This window comes from Chlorocebus sabaeus, chromosome 9 (genome assembly GCF_047675955.1).
Source record: "Chlorocebus sabaeus isolate Y175 chromosome 9, mChlSab1.0.hap1, whole genome shotgun sequence".
Taxonomy (NCBI): domain Eukaryota; kingdom Metazoa; phylum Chordata; class Mammalia; order Primates; family Cercopithecidae; genus Chlorocebus; species Chlorocebus sabaeus.
In genome coordinates, this window is record NC_132912.1 from 135,711,252 (window position 1) to 135,725,537 (window position 14,286).

At 46.7% G+C, this 14,286-nt stretch overlaps 1 protein-coding gene across 1 annotated transcript in view; it reads left to right on the plus strand.

The window, feature by feature from the left end:
• The first annotated feature begins 11,263 nt into the window (after window positions 1-11,263).
• Window positions 11,264-14,286, plus strand: part of KNDC1 (kinase non-catalytic C-lobe domain containing 1) — a 78,395-nt gene continuing 75,372 nt past the window's right edge. The window contains exon 1 of the mRNA XM_038009759.2: window positions 11,264-11,789. The gene's annotated coding sequence lies outside the window, so the exon portion shown is untranslated. The remainder of the gene's footprint in view (window positions 11,790-14,286) is intronic.

Sequence of the window (14,286 nt, forward strand, 5' to 3'; positions counted from 1 at the left end):
ACCTTGTTAGTGTCTTGTGTGTGCAGGGCCTCAGGCCTGCTCTGGAGGTGCTGACCCAGGGGCCTCGGGAACCACGGTGGGCTCCACGCCTCTCACATGCCAGGTCCCTAAGCCACCGTCCCTCTCCTTTCGCATGCCTCCCGCCTTAGCACCGTGCCAGGGCAGCGACCCTCCCCTGCAAGGCTGGAGCCTCCCCAGGTCACAGGGGAGAAGGGCAGGGAGGATGTGGGGGAGAAGGGCAGGGAGGATGTGGGGAGAAGGGCAGGGAGGATGTGGGGGAGAAGGGCAGGGAGGATGCAGGAGAAGGGCAGGGAGGATGCGGGAGAAGGGCAGGGAGGATGTGGGGAGAAGGGCAGGGAGGATGTGGGGGAGAAGGGCAGGGAGGATGCAGGAGAAGGGCAGGGAGGATGCGGGAGAAGGGCAGGGAGGATGTGGGGGAGAAGGGCAGGGAGGATGTGGGGAGAAGGGCAGGGAGGATGTGGGGGAGAAGGGCAGGGAGGATGTGGGGGAGAAGGGCAGGGAGGATGCGGGGAGAAGGGCAGGCAGGATGTGGGGAGAAGGGCAGGGAGGATGTGGGAGAAGGGCAGGGAGGATGCAGGAGAAGGGCAGGGAGGATGTGGGGAGAAGGGCAGGGAGGATGTGGGGAGAAGGGCAGGGAGGATGTGGGAGAAGGGCAGGGAGGATGCAGGAGAAGGGCAGGGAGGATGTGGGGAGAAGGGCAGGGAGGATGCAGGAGAAGGGCAGGGAGGATGTGGGGGAGAAGGGCAGGGAGGATGCAGGAGAAGGGCAGGGAGGATGCGGGAGAAGGGCAGGGAAGATGTGGGGGAGAAGGGCAGGGAGGATGTGGGGGAGAAGGGCAGGGAGGATGCGGGGAGAAGGGCAGGCAGGATGCGGGGAGAAGGGCAGGGAGGATGCGGGGGAGAAGGGCAGGGAGGATGCGGGGGAGAAGGGCAGGGAGGATGTGGGGGAGAAGGGCAGGGAGGATGTGGGGGAGAAGGGCAGGGAGGATGTGGGGGAGAAGGGCAGGGAGGATGTGGGGAGAAGGGCAGGGAGGATGTGGGGGAGAAGGGCAGGGAGGATGCGGGAGAAGGGCAGGGAGGATGTGGGGGAGAAGGGCAGGGAGGATGTGGGGAGAAGGGCAGGGAGGATGTGGGGGAGAAGGGCAGGGAGGATGCGGGAGAAGGGCAGGCAGGATGTTGGGGAGAAGGGCAGGCAGGCCCCACACAGAAACTTCTGCGACCAGATCCATGACGCTGCCCTCTGACATCAGCGGTATTTGTGCCTCCCCCAGGGGCGTCTGGGAGCTGGTGGAGTCCAGGCCACAGCTGGGAACGCCTCAAGGGAAACCGTGTGTCCCAGCCTCAGCCTGCAGCCCTCCTGCAAGGAGGGGTGAAATATCACAGCGTCCACAGTTGGAGTGCCTGGAGAGCACCAGGGACCCCAGCCTCCCGCCCCTCAGGCCACAGCATCGGGAAGGACAGCAGCCCCTGTGGGAGGTGTGGCAGGGCTCAGGCAAGCAGCCTCCACTGTGAGTATGAAAGCAAGGCCGCCAGGGAAGGGCCTGTGGCCGAGAGCACCCAGTGAGGTCCAGATCCCAGGGGGAGTTTGGTTGGGAGACCTCTGGTCCGTGGGCAACAAGGACACGCATGGTCCTGTACCGTCCCCTTCCCAGGCCCAGGAACCACCGGCAGCAGCGAGCCCTGGGAGCGCCCCAGCCAGGCTCTAAGGGAACATACAGGGGATCTGGTGACTGGGGCTGGGTCGGGGCTGGGACCTCCCGGGCTCTCTCACGTGTGTTTCGGCCCCATCTCCAGTGTTCAGATGAGGACGGGGCTCAAATCCCCGCACTGGGCAGGGGTGGAGCTGGGACCTTGAGCATCGGGTCCCAGGAAGGCCCCTCCAGCTGCTCATAAACACGTCAGGGCATCAGTGGGCTCTAGGACCCTGACCCTGCTCTGTGGATGGCGTCTGGGCCTCAGCCAGGAGGAGGCCTCCTGCTCTGAGCTGGTTTTCGGAGAAGCCATTGAGGCACAGAGGAAATGCGGGACTGCAGGACATCCTAGAGGCCGGGACACCCTCACCAGTGCTGGGATCCGGGGGCCCGACGCCCCCCAGGCCTCAGCCTCACTGAGCGGCCATCGTCACCCCGAGGGCCCACAGACCTACACAGCATCCCGGAGCCCCATGGCCTTGTTCTGTCCTGGACCGAGCACCCCGCTCCCGGGAAGTCCTGCCCCCACAGACACCCCGTGCAGGCCGGGACCTGGACCTGCAGAGCCACACACCGAGCAGCCCTGGTTTCTGCTGCTGCCCTGGGGGCGGGAGCCAGAGTGTCCCGGTGCTGAGGAGCACGGTCCCAGAGAGAAAACATGAGCGCATTAAGTACGTACCTGCTTCTCAGGTCTTTTCATCTTTTTCTGAGAAACGTATCCTATTTAATTGAATGAAAAGGAGCGTTCCGTTATTTTCCAAGAAACGACCTTTCATCCAGGAAAGGTGATGGGCTTTTTGAATTTTATTTACAGAACACTGCAGTATAAAATCAGTTTTGCTGTTCACGCATTTGGGAACGGCATGGCTGATGAACTAGACATGTCTTGTTTGGATTCAGTTTGAGCTTATTCTGGAATTTTGTTTTAAAGATAAACAGTCATTTATAATGGCTCAGTCTAAGGGCCAGGAAGGTCTCACCTGGCCCTGCCCCTCAGACACGCACCCACCTCACGTCACCCTTTGCCTCACAGCCTGACTGCCACCTCCCCCATCACCTAGTAAGGCCCCTTATGAAACCATTTCCACGAATAGAGCAAGAGGAACAACAAGCTGTTCTTTATGCATTGAGAGAACTGTTTCTTGTAAGCGTCTCCGTCTTCTTGCACTAAGTAGTGCATGTAATCTGCAACGTTCTGGCCCGTGATGCACTTCCATGTACTTCTGCATTAAATTCCTTGTTTTCAGAATCGTAACCAGGGAAGTGTTTGGTGCTGTGAGGGACAGACCAGCCTCCGTCCACGGCTCCATCCAGGGTGCCAAAAATTCATTGCCAGTGGTAGTTCTGGCAAGGCCTGCATCCACATAGCAGGTAAAGGCACCTGGCTGACCATCAATGCTTTCCACATTGTATTCATCACCAGTCACCTCCACTTCGCCTTCTTAGATCCTGTCCAGGCCAGACCTATTGAGAAGCCTGCGGGCCAGCAGAAGCCAGGACAATACCCTGCAGTATAATTTATCAGGACAACCTTCACATGGTGTTTTGGCAGTTCATGTGCATATGCTGCACAGACTATCATATCCCCCTCTATCTGGGCATAAGCAATCTGACAAATGATTTCTCTGTTTGTTACACGAACGATCATCCTGTATTTGGGTGTGTTGTCTTTATTTTTATCCTGAATCACCAAGTGTTTCCGAGCATAGTAATCAGTTTTACCCTCTCATCGTCTTCTAAATTTCACCTGGTATCTCTTAAAGTAGGCCTTATTCTTAACAACTTGAACAAACCCCATCCTGCGAAACAGAGACCCGCATCTGCAGCTTGACAGAGACCAGCCTCTTGTCCCCTTTTTCACTTTTAAAAACCTGCTTGTAAGAATCAATGCAAGAAGTCTAGTAACTCAAGTGGCCAGAGTGCTGTGTGTCCTCGAAACAGCCACACCAGCTCGCCAAGAAGAGGTCTTCACCAGGCTGGTGAACTGCCTGGAGTGACAGAAATAGAATTCAGAATATGGCTAGGAGCAAACATCGTCGAGATTCAGGAGGACAGCAAAACCCAACTCAAGGAAAATAAGAATCACTATAAAGTGATACAGGAGCTGAAGGACGAAAGGGCTAGCATGAAAAACAACCCCATGGATCTGACAGAGCTGAGGAAACACAATACAAGAATTTCAGGCTGGGCTCAGTGGCTCACACCTGTAATCCCAGCAGAGCCAAGTCACACAATACAAGAATTTCAGGCCCAGCGCAGTGGCTTACACCTGTAATCCCAGCAGAGCCAAGTCACACAGTACAAGAATTTCAGGCCCAGCGCAGTGGCTCACACCTGTAATCCCAGCAGAGCCAAGTCACACAATACAAGAATTTCAGGCCCAGCGCAGTGGCTCACACCTGTAATCACAGCACTTTGGGAGGCTAAGATGGGTGGATCACCTGACGTCAGGAGTTCAAGACCAGCCTGGCCAACATGGTGAAACCCCATATTTACTGAAAATACAAAACTTAGCCAGGCATGGTGGCAAGTGACTGTAATCTCAGCTACTTGGGAGGTTGAGGCAGGAGAATTGCTTGAACCCAGGAGGATGAGGTTGCATTGAGCCAAGATCATGACACTGAACTCCAACCTGGGTGACAGAGTAAGAATCTTTCTCAAAAAAATTCTTTAAAAAAGAATTTCACAATGCAATCACAAGTATTAACTGCAGAATAAACCAAACTGAGGTAATAATCTCAGAACTTGAAGACTGGTTATCTGAAATAAGACAGACAAAAATAAAGAAAAAAGAATGAAAAAACCTCCAAGAAGTGTGGAATTATGTAAAGAGGTCAAATCTATGAATCACTGGCAACCCCGAAAGGGAAGGAGAGAAAGCAAACAACTTGGACAACATATTTCAGGATCTCGTTCGTGAAAACTCCCCCAACCTTGCTAGAGAGGCCAACAGTCAAATTCAGGAAATGCAGAGAACCCCTGCAAGATTCTATACAAAAAGATCATCCCCAAAATGTCTGACATAATCATCAGATTTTCCAAGGTCAAAATGAAAGAAAGAATGTTAAAGGGAGCTAGAGAGAAAGGGCAGGTCACCTACAAAGGGAACCGCATCAGCCTAACAGCAGACCTCTCAGCTGAAACCCTACAAGCAAGAAGAGATTGGGGGCCTATATTCAACATTCCTAAAGAAAAAAGTCTTCAACCAAGAACTCAATATTCAGCCAAACTAAGCTTCCTAAGTAAAGGAGAGATAAGATCCTTTTCAGATAAGGAAATACTGAGGGAATTCATTACCACCAGGCCTGCCTAAAAAAGATCTTGAAAGGAGCACTAAATACAGAAACAAAAGACCAGCTAATACAAAAATGCACTTAAATACACAGACTAGTGGCACTATGAAGCAACCACACAAACACATCAGCATAATAAGCACCTAACAGCACAGGGACAGGATCAAATCCACACAGATCAACACTAATCTTGAATAGAAATGGGCTAAATGCCCCACTTAAAAGGCATAGAGTGGCAAGCTGGATACAAAACCAAGACCCAATACTATGCTGTCTTCAAAAGACCCATCTCACACATAATGATACTCATAGGCTCAAAATAAAGGGACGGAGGAAAATCTACCAAGCAAACAGAAAACAAAAAGCTGGGGTAGGAATCCTAACTTCAGATAAAACATTTCAAACCAACAAAGATCAAAAAAGACAAAGAAAGGCATATATGGTAGAGAGTTCAGTTTAACAAGAAGACCTAACTGTCCTAAATATATATGCACTCAACACAGGAGCTCCTGGATTCATAAAACAAGACCTACAAAGAGACATAGGCTCCCACACGATACTAGTGGGAGACTTCTACACTCCACTGGCAGTATTAGACAGGTCACTGAGGCAGAAAATTAACAAGGATATTCAGGACCTAAACTCAACATTGGACTAAATGGATCTAATAGAACTACTTATAGAACTCTCCACCCAAAACAACAGAATATACATTCTTCTCATTGCCACATGGCACATACTCTAAAATCACATAATTGGATGTAAACTAATTCTCAATAAATATGAAAGAACCAAAATCATACCAAATATACCCTCAGACCACAGCACAATAAAAAAAAAAAGTCAAGACTATGAAAATCACTCAAAACCATGCAATTACATGGAAATTAAACAACATGGCCCTGAATGACTTTTGGGTAAAATTAAGGCAGAAATCAAGAAGTTATTTGAAAATAAAGAGAACAAAGATACAACACACCAGAATCTCTGGGACACAGCTAAGGCAGTGTTAAGAGGGAAATTCATAGCATTAAATGCCCATATTAAAAAGTCAGAAAAATCTCCAATTAACAACCTAAATTCACAAGTAAAAGAATTAGAGAAGAAAGAACAAATCAACCCCAAAGCTAGTAGATGAGAAATAACAAAAATCAGAGCTGAACGGAAGGAAATTGAGACACATAAAACCATTCAAAGGATCAACAAATCCAGGAGATTTTTTTTTTAAAAAAGAATAATAAAATAGGCCACTAGCTAGACTAATAAAGAAGAAAAGAGAGAAGATCCAAATAAACATAATTACAGATGATGAAGGGAATGTTAGCACTGACCCACAGAAATAAAAGCAGCCATCAGAAACTACTATGAACACTTCTACACACACAAACTAGAAAAGTTAGAAGAGATGAATAAATTCCTGCACCCATACACCCTCCCAGGACTGAGCCAAGAAGAAATGGATTCCCTGAACAGACAAATAATGAGCTCTGAAATCGAATCCATAATAAATAGCCTACCAACCAAAAAAACTTCAGGACCTGATGGATTCACAGCCGAATTCTACCAGATGTACAAAGAAGAGCTGGTACAATTCCTACAGAAACTATTCCAAAAAATTGAGGAGGAGGAATTCCTCCCCAGCTCATTCTATGAGGCCAGCATCATCTCGACACCAAAACCTGGCAGAGACACAACAAACAAGAAAACTTCATCCCTGGGATGCAAGGTTGGTTCAACATATGCAAATCAATAAGTGTGATTCATCACATAAACAGGACGAAAGACAAAAACCACATGATTTTCTCACTAGATGCAGAAAAGGCTTTCCATAAAATCCAACAACTCTTCATGTTAAAAACTCTCAATAAACTCAGTATTGAAGGAACATACCTCAAAATAATAAGAGCCATCTATGACAAACCCACTGCCAACATGATGCCGAATGGGCAAAAGCTGAAAGCATTCCCCTTGAAAACCGGCACAAGACAAGGATGCCCTCTCTCACCACTTCTATTCAACATAGTACTAGAAGTCCTAGCCAAAGCAATCAGGCAAGAAAAAGAAATACAGGGTACCCAAATACGAAGAAAGGAAGTCAAACTATCCCCATTCACAGACAATGTGATTCTGTATCTAGAAAACCCCATAGTTGGCCCCAAAACTCCTCCAGCTGATAAACAACTTCACCAAAGTTACAGGATACAAAATAAATGTACAAAAATCACTAGCATTTCTATACACCAACAACAGCCAAATCAATATCCAAATCAGAAAGGCAATACCATTCACAATTGCCACAAAAAGAATAAAACATCTAGGAATAGAGCTAACCAGGGAGGTGAAAGATCTCTACAATAAGAATTCTAAAACACTGCTCAAAGAAATCAGAGAAGATGCAAACAAATGGAAAAACATCCCATGCTTGTGGATAGGATGAATCAGTATCATTAAAATGGCCATACTGCCCAGAGCACCTTACAGATTCAATGCTATTCCTATCAAACTATCAATGACATTCTTCACAGAACTAGAAAAAAAACTATTTTAAAATTCATATGGAACCAAAAAGGAGCCCAAATAGCCAAGGTAATCCTAAGCAAAAAGAAGAAAGCTGGAAGCATCACGTTGCCCAACTTCAAATGATACTGCAAGTCTACAGTTGCCAAAACAGCATGGCACTGGTACAAAAACAGGCACATGAACGGAACAGAAGAGATCTCAGAAATAAGACCACACATCTACAACCATCTGATCTTCAACAAAGCTGACAAAAACAAACAATGGGAAAAAGACTCCATATTCAATAAATGGTGCTGGGATAGCTGGCTAGCCATTTGCAGAAGACTGAACCTGGACCCCTTTCTTACACCATATACAAAAATTTAACTCAAGATGGATTAAAGACTTAAATGTAAAACCCAAAACTATAAAAATCATGGAAGACAACCTAGGTAATACCATCCTGGACATAGGAACGGGCAAATATTTCATAACAAAGACACCAAAAGTAACCGCAACAAAAGCTAAAATTGACAAGTGGGACCTAATTAAACTGAAGGTTTCTGCACAGCAAAAGGAACTATCAACAGAGTAAACAGACAACCTACAGAATGGGAGACAATATTTGCAAACCGTGCGTCTGACAGAGGTCTAATATCCAGCATCTACAAGGAACTTAAACAAATTTACAAGAGAAAAACAATCCCAATAAAAAGTAGACAAAGGACAAGAACAGACACTTCTCAAAAGAAGACATACACGCAGCCAACAAGTATGTGAAAAAAAGCCCAGTACCACTGATCATTAGAGAAATGCAAGTAAAAACCACAATGAGATACCATCTCACACAGGTCAGAATGGCTGTGACTAAAATGTCAAAAAATAACAAATGCTGTTGAAGTTGCGGAGAAAAGGGAACACTTGTACACTGTTGGTGGGAGTGTAAATTAGTTCAACCATTGCAGAAAGCAGCATGGAGATTCCTCAAAGAGCTAAAAACAGAACTACCGTCTGACCCAGCAAACCCATTACTGGGTATATATCCAGAGGAATAGGAATCTTTCCACCATGAAGACACAAGCACGCAAATGTTCATTGCAGCACTGTTCACAATAGCAAAGACATGGAATCAACCTAAATGCCCGTCAATGGCAGAGTGGATAAAGAAAATGTGGTGCATATGTACCATGGAATACTATGCAGCTGTAAAAAAGGAGATTGTGTCTTTTGTGGGAAAATGGATGGAGCTGGAGGCTATTATTCTTAGCAAACTAACACAGGAACAAAACACCAAATACCTCATGTTCTTACTTATAAGTGGGAGCGAAATGATGAGAACTTATGAACACTAAGAAGGGAACCACAGACACCAGGGTCTCGTTGAGTGGGGAGGGTGGGAGGAGGGAGAGGAGCAGAAAAGGAACTGCTGGGTACTGGGATTAGTACCTGGGTGATGAAATAATCTGTACCACCAACCCCCGTGACATGTGTTTACCTGCGTAGTAAACCTTCACATGTTACCCCAAACCTAAAATAAGAGTTAAAAAAAAATAAAAACCTGCTTATAATAAAGGCTGAACAGAGCTCACAGCCAAGGCAACCTGGAAGGGTGTCCCGGCTGGCTGCTCCCAGCTTGGCTGAAGTGAACTCTAAAGTTGTGTTTTGTGCCTCAGTTTCCTCCTTGGGGTCCACAGAGATGTGCAGTCCAATGAAGGGTGGCGGCCAAGGCACCCCCAGGGCCCAGAGCCTCCTCTCCAGCCGTGCCTCCCTTCTGGCACCTCTCAGGCTCAAACCCGGAAGCTCATCGGATCTTGTTGCTTGGGGTTTTCCAGAGTGTGGTCTCCAGACCCCTCTCCGGGAGGGCAGCGTTTCCCAGAAATTTCCCACCTGGATCCTATCACTGCTGGTCTCCCTGAGGACTCCCGTCCTGGGGCCTCTCCAGGGGGCCCACCTGTCCACCTCATTGCCATAACCGTGGAGTTATCACAGGCCTCCTCATGAATAACAAAAGATACTCCTGTCACTCAGAACCTTCCTGGGGTCAGGGATCCCCATCCCACACACGCTGACAAAACCAAGTGTGTTTCATAAAATACCACAAATAAAGAAAAGAGGGGTGAATTCCTGGGGGCAAGGGGCATCAGCTGGGCGTGGGGGCAGACGCCTGTAATCCCAGCAACTCAGGAGGCTGAGCCAGGAGAATCGCTTGAACCTGGGAGGCGGAGGTTGCAGTGAACCAAGATTGCGCCCCTGCACTCCAGCCTGGGCTACAGAGCAACACTCCGTCTCAAAACAAACAAACAAACAAAAAAGTAGTGCCAAAGGAGCAAACTAAAACTCTCTCTGGAGGAAGATAAAGTAATCCTAGGCCTCAAGTAATTTCCAAGAATACTTTTGCAAACACAGTAGCCAGCACACAATTTAAAATAATCAGGCACCCAAAGAGAAAAGATCACACCCATAAAAGCCATCAAGAAACAGCAGACAACAGGAGAGACGTGTGGGGCCGCAGCTCATGGAGTTCTCAGACAGGCTTGTGAAGGTGACCCGCGCTTGCCCACCATGCTCAACAACACACAGGAATCAGTCACTCAAAACCAAGGTCCCTGGAAATCCGCATGATTTTGAGCCCTTACGGGAATCAACAACGGGACCTGACTCACAGGACAGGCAGCTGCAACCTTTGTTCCCTGTTTGCAGATCAGCCTTTTCTTGACCGACATTGTTTTGTAAAATGTAGAAAACTGAAGGCGCCCAGGAAGACCCTTCCTCTTCCCTCTTGATCTTTGTTAGAATTAACTTGCCTTTCTTCCCTGACTGACAGAGACCTCATGACCACCACATAGTGTAAGTCTGTATGCTAAATATGCTCTTCTAAATGGAAAACAGAAAACAAACAAGGTATAACTAATCAAATTGCTATCACTCACGAGCCAGCCTTGTATGAAAAATGTTGTAACCCTTTTAAAGTTCTCTGTTTTCTGCATATATAAGGGAGACCTTAACTTTTCGGCTTTTTCTTTGGAGTCTGTGTTATCCGGATGGCTATTTTCAGCTTCACCCTTGAATATACTCTTTTAAACTGGATTCTGATCCTTTTGATGTTTGAGAGTTGACAGACATAGAAACTAAGGTTGAGAATTTTGGCAGAGAATCAGAAACTATTAAAATTTTAAAATAAAAGGCCTGAAAAAGAAATAATGGAAAAAAATCCAATGAATGCATTTAATGGTAGATTAGACATAAAGAGAGTTTGTGAACTGGAAGATAGACCATCTGAAAACATCCAAAATAAACCTAAAAGATAAACTACAGAATAGAGGGCAAAAGACACACAGTGCAGTGTGCACAGATCCATCACGCATGTGTCCCTGGAGTCCACGAACACCGGGACGAGCTGGGCAGAACTGTCTGTCACACATGCGTCCCTGGACTCCACGAATGCCGGGACTAGCTGGGGGCCGAGAGAGAGAGAACAGGAGGGAACGCTGAAACAGCGTCTAATGACAGAATGGTGAAAACTTTCCCAAACTGATTAAACACACAAGCCATGGATTCCAGCAGGTCTACATGAGGAGGGAGAGAGACCCTCTCATATTGTGTTATATTGTTTTATACTCAGTGCCTGTTTTAAGAAAAAAGCAAGGAAGTAAAACCAAGGACAAGCAGCCTGGTACCCAAAACCAGGCCTGGGCCTGCCTGGCCTAAACCCAGTAGTTAAAAATCAACTCATGACTTAGAAACCGATATTAGTCATAGATTCCAGGCATTGCATAAAAGAACACAGTGAAACTCGCGGCCCTGTTTTGTTTCTCTCTGACCACCGGTGCATGCAACTCCTGTCATGTACCCCTTGCTTGCTCAAATCGATCATGATGCTTTTTTTAGTGTTGTGAGCCCTTAAAAGGGACAGAGATTGTGCCCTCAGGGAGCTCGGATTTTGAGGCAGTAGCTTGCCGACGCTCCCAGCTGAATAAAGCCCTTCCTTCTACAACTCGGCGTCTGAGAGGTTTTGTCTGCGGCTTGTCCTGCTGCATTTATTGGTTCCCTGACCGGGAAGGACGGCCGAGGCAGCCCCTTAGGCGGCTTAGGCCTGCCCTGTGGAGCATCCCTGCGGGGGACTCCGGCCAGCCTGAGTGACGCGATCCAAAGAGCGCTCCCGGGTAGGCAATTGTCCGGTGGAACTCCTCACCAGAGCAGCACGTCGCAGGCCCCCGCGGAGGATTAACACCGTGGCTGAACACTGGGAAGGAACTGGCACTTGGAGTCCGGACATCTGACACTTGGTAAGACTAGTCTTTGGAACTTGCCCCACTCCATCTGAGTGGAAGCGTGGCCTGATCACCCACGGTGTGCCTGGATTGACCCTTTTGTTCTGGTTTTGTCTTGACTTGAATTGCTGGATACTTTGGATTTGGTTTTGACTCGGCTTAAATCTCTTGGTACTCGATTTTGAATTTTGCAGTATTCTGATTTGGGTTTGGTATAAAGGATAAAAGTGTGTGTGCCCTCTGTACCCATTCTTTGTTCTGTGGTGAGTGTGTGTGGTGAGAGCGTGGTAGTTTGTCTTGGGAAAACATGGGTCAGGTGCAAAGTAAGCCCACCCCACTAAGAACCATGTTGAAAAATTTTAAGAAAGCAAAAAAAGGGGGGGAAGCAGAATTTATATAAAAAGAATGTTATATGGTAAATTCTTGTCCTGAAATAAATTAACTGGTTATTTTTTTTAAAAAAAGTTTGTAATAAGTCAAAAAGTTGAGGCATGTCAAAAAAATTGCCTGTGGAAGTTGTAAAAGAAAAAAAGTTAGAAAAAAAGCTGTATGTAAAAAAAGTTATATAATTTAAAAGTAATAAGGCCTCTTGAGCACTCTTGAAAAAACAGTTTATGTGCAAGTTGTATAAAAAAGTAAAATATACCTTTAGTGAAAAGATTATAAAGAGGCATAAGAATGTGGATTTTTACCTACATTAAAAGGTCAAAAAAATATTGTTTTGAAGTTTTAAAACGTTAATTGTAAAGAAAATTCTATGTGTAAACATAATAGCTAAAGTTAAAAAGGTATCATCCAGTTTTTCTGTGAACTGGACATTAAAGTAAAAATGCAACAGGTTTTTCTTAAAACATCAACCTGCTCTTTAACAAAAATTATAAAAGGTTAACAAGAGTCTATAAAATCTTACCTTATGCTCAAACATGAAAAATTGGATGAATATGTCTACAAGGTTTTATTAAAATTAATAACACACTAATATAAAGGTAAAGTTTAGCTTATCTGGTATAAAAATCATACAAAAAGAATTATTAAATATAAAATGGTGTAGCTTTTTTTTTTGGTCTAAAAACTAATAAAATTAGGTGCTAAAGGAAACATTCATTTTACTAGAGGATCATAGAAGTTAAAGACTTAAAACAAACTTTGGCAATCAAGACAACACACCAAAATGCAAATCCCTGTTGAAATGGATCAAATATTCCATCTGCACGTTAAACAAAAGCAATTGTTATGCTTGTGCACATGGCAGGCCAGAGGCTCTGACTGTCCCCCTTCCACTAAGGTGGTCCTCCAGTCGACCAGGTGTGGGCTGCACAGTAGCTCTTCTCTAGAATTCTACAGCCTGGAGTAATAGGTCATGCCAGCCTCTCTCTGCTATATCCCAGAGTCCCTGCGGGTCAGCCCCCAAGGACCATCCAGCTTCCGTCTCTCAACACTAAGTTCGCTTCATGTCTCTCACGGCAGGGAGGAAACTTAGCATTCCTTGGAGACCTGAAGGGATGTGATGAGCTTAAGAATTTTCAAGAGCTTATCAATCAGTCAGCCCTTGTTCATCCCCGAGCGGATGTGTGGTGGTGTGTGGTGGACCTTTACTCAGATGTGTGGTGGTGTGTGGTGGACCTTTACTCGGATGTGTGGTGGTGTGTGGTGGACCTTTACTGGGATGTGTGGTGGTGTGTGGTGGACCTTTACTGGGATGTGTGGTGGTGTGTGGTGGACCTTTACTCAGATGTGTGGTGGTGTGTGGTGGACATTTACTGGGATGTGTGGTGGTGTGTGGTGGACCTTTACTCAGATGTGTGGTGGTGTGTGGTGGACCTTTACTGGGATGTGTGGTGGTGTGTGGTGGACCTTTACTCAGATGTGTGGTGGTGTGTGGTGGACATTTACTCAGATGTGTGGTGGTGTGTGGTGGACCTTTACTGGGATGTGTGGTGGTGTGTGGTGGACCTTTACTCGGATGTGCGGTGGTGTGTGGTGGACCTTTACTGGGATGTGTGGTGGTGTGTGGTGGACCTTTACTGGGATGTGTGGTGGTGTGTGGTGGACCTTTACTGGGATGTGTGGTGGTGTGTGGTGGACCTTTACTGGGATGTGTGGTGGTGTGTGGTGGACCTTTACTGGGATGTGTGGTGGTGTGTGGTGGACCTTTACTGGGATGTGTGGTGGTGTGTGGTGGACCTTTACTGGGATGTGTGGTGGTGTGTGGTGGACCTTTACTGGGATGTGTGGTGGTGTGTGGTGGACCTTTACTGGGATGTGTGGTGGTGTGTGGTGGACCTTTACTGGGATGTGTGGTGGTGTGTGGTGGACCTTTACTCAGATGTGTGGTGGTGTGTGGTGGACCTTTACTCAGATGTGTGGTGGTGTGTGGTGGACCTTTACTCAGATGTGTGGTGGTGTGTGGTGGACATTTACTGGGCACTCTGCCGGATAACTGGAGCGGCACCTGTGCTTTAGCCCCTTTCACCCTGGCATTTCATCAATCAAAAAAAAAAAAAATAGCAAT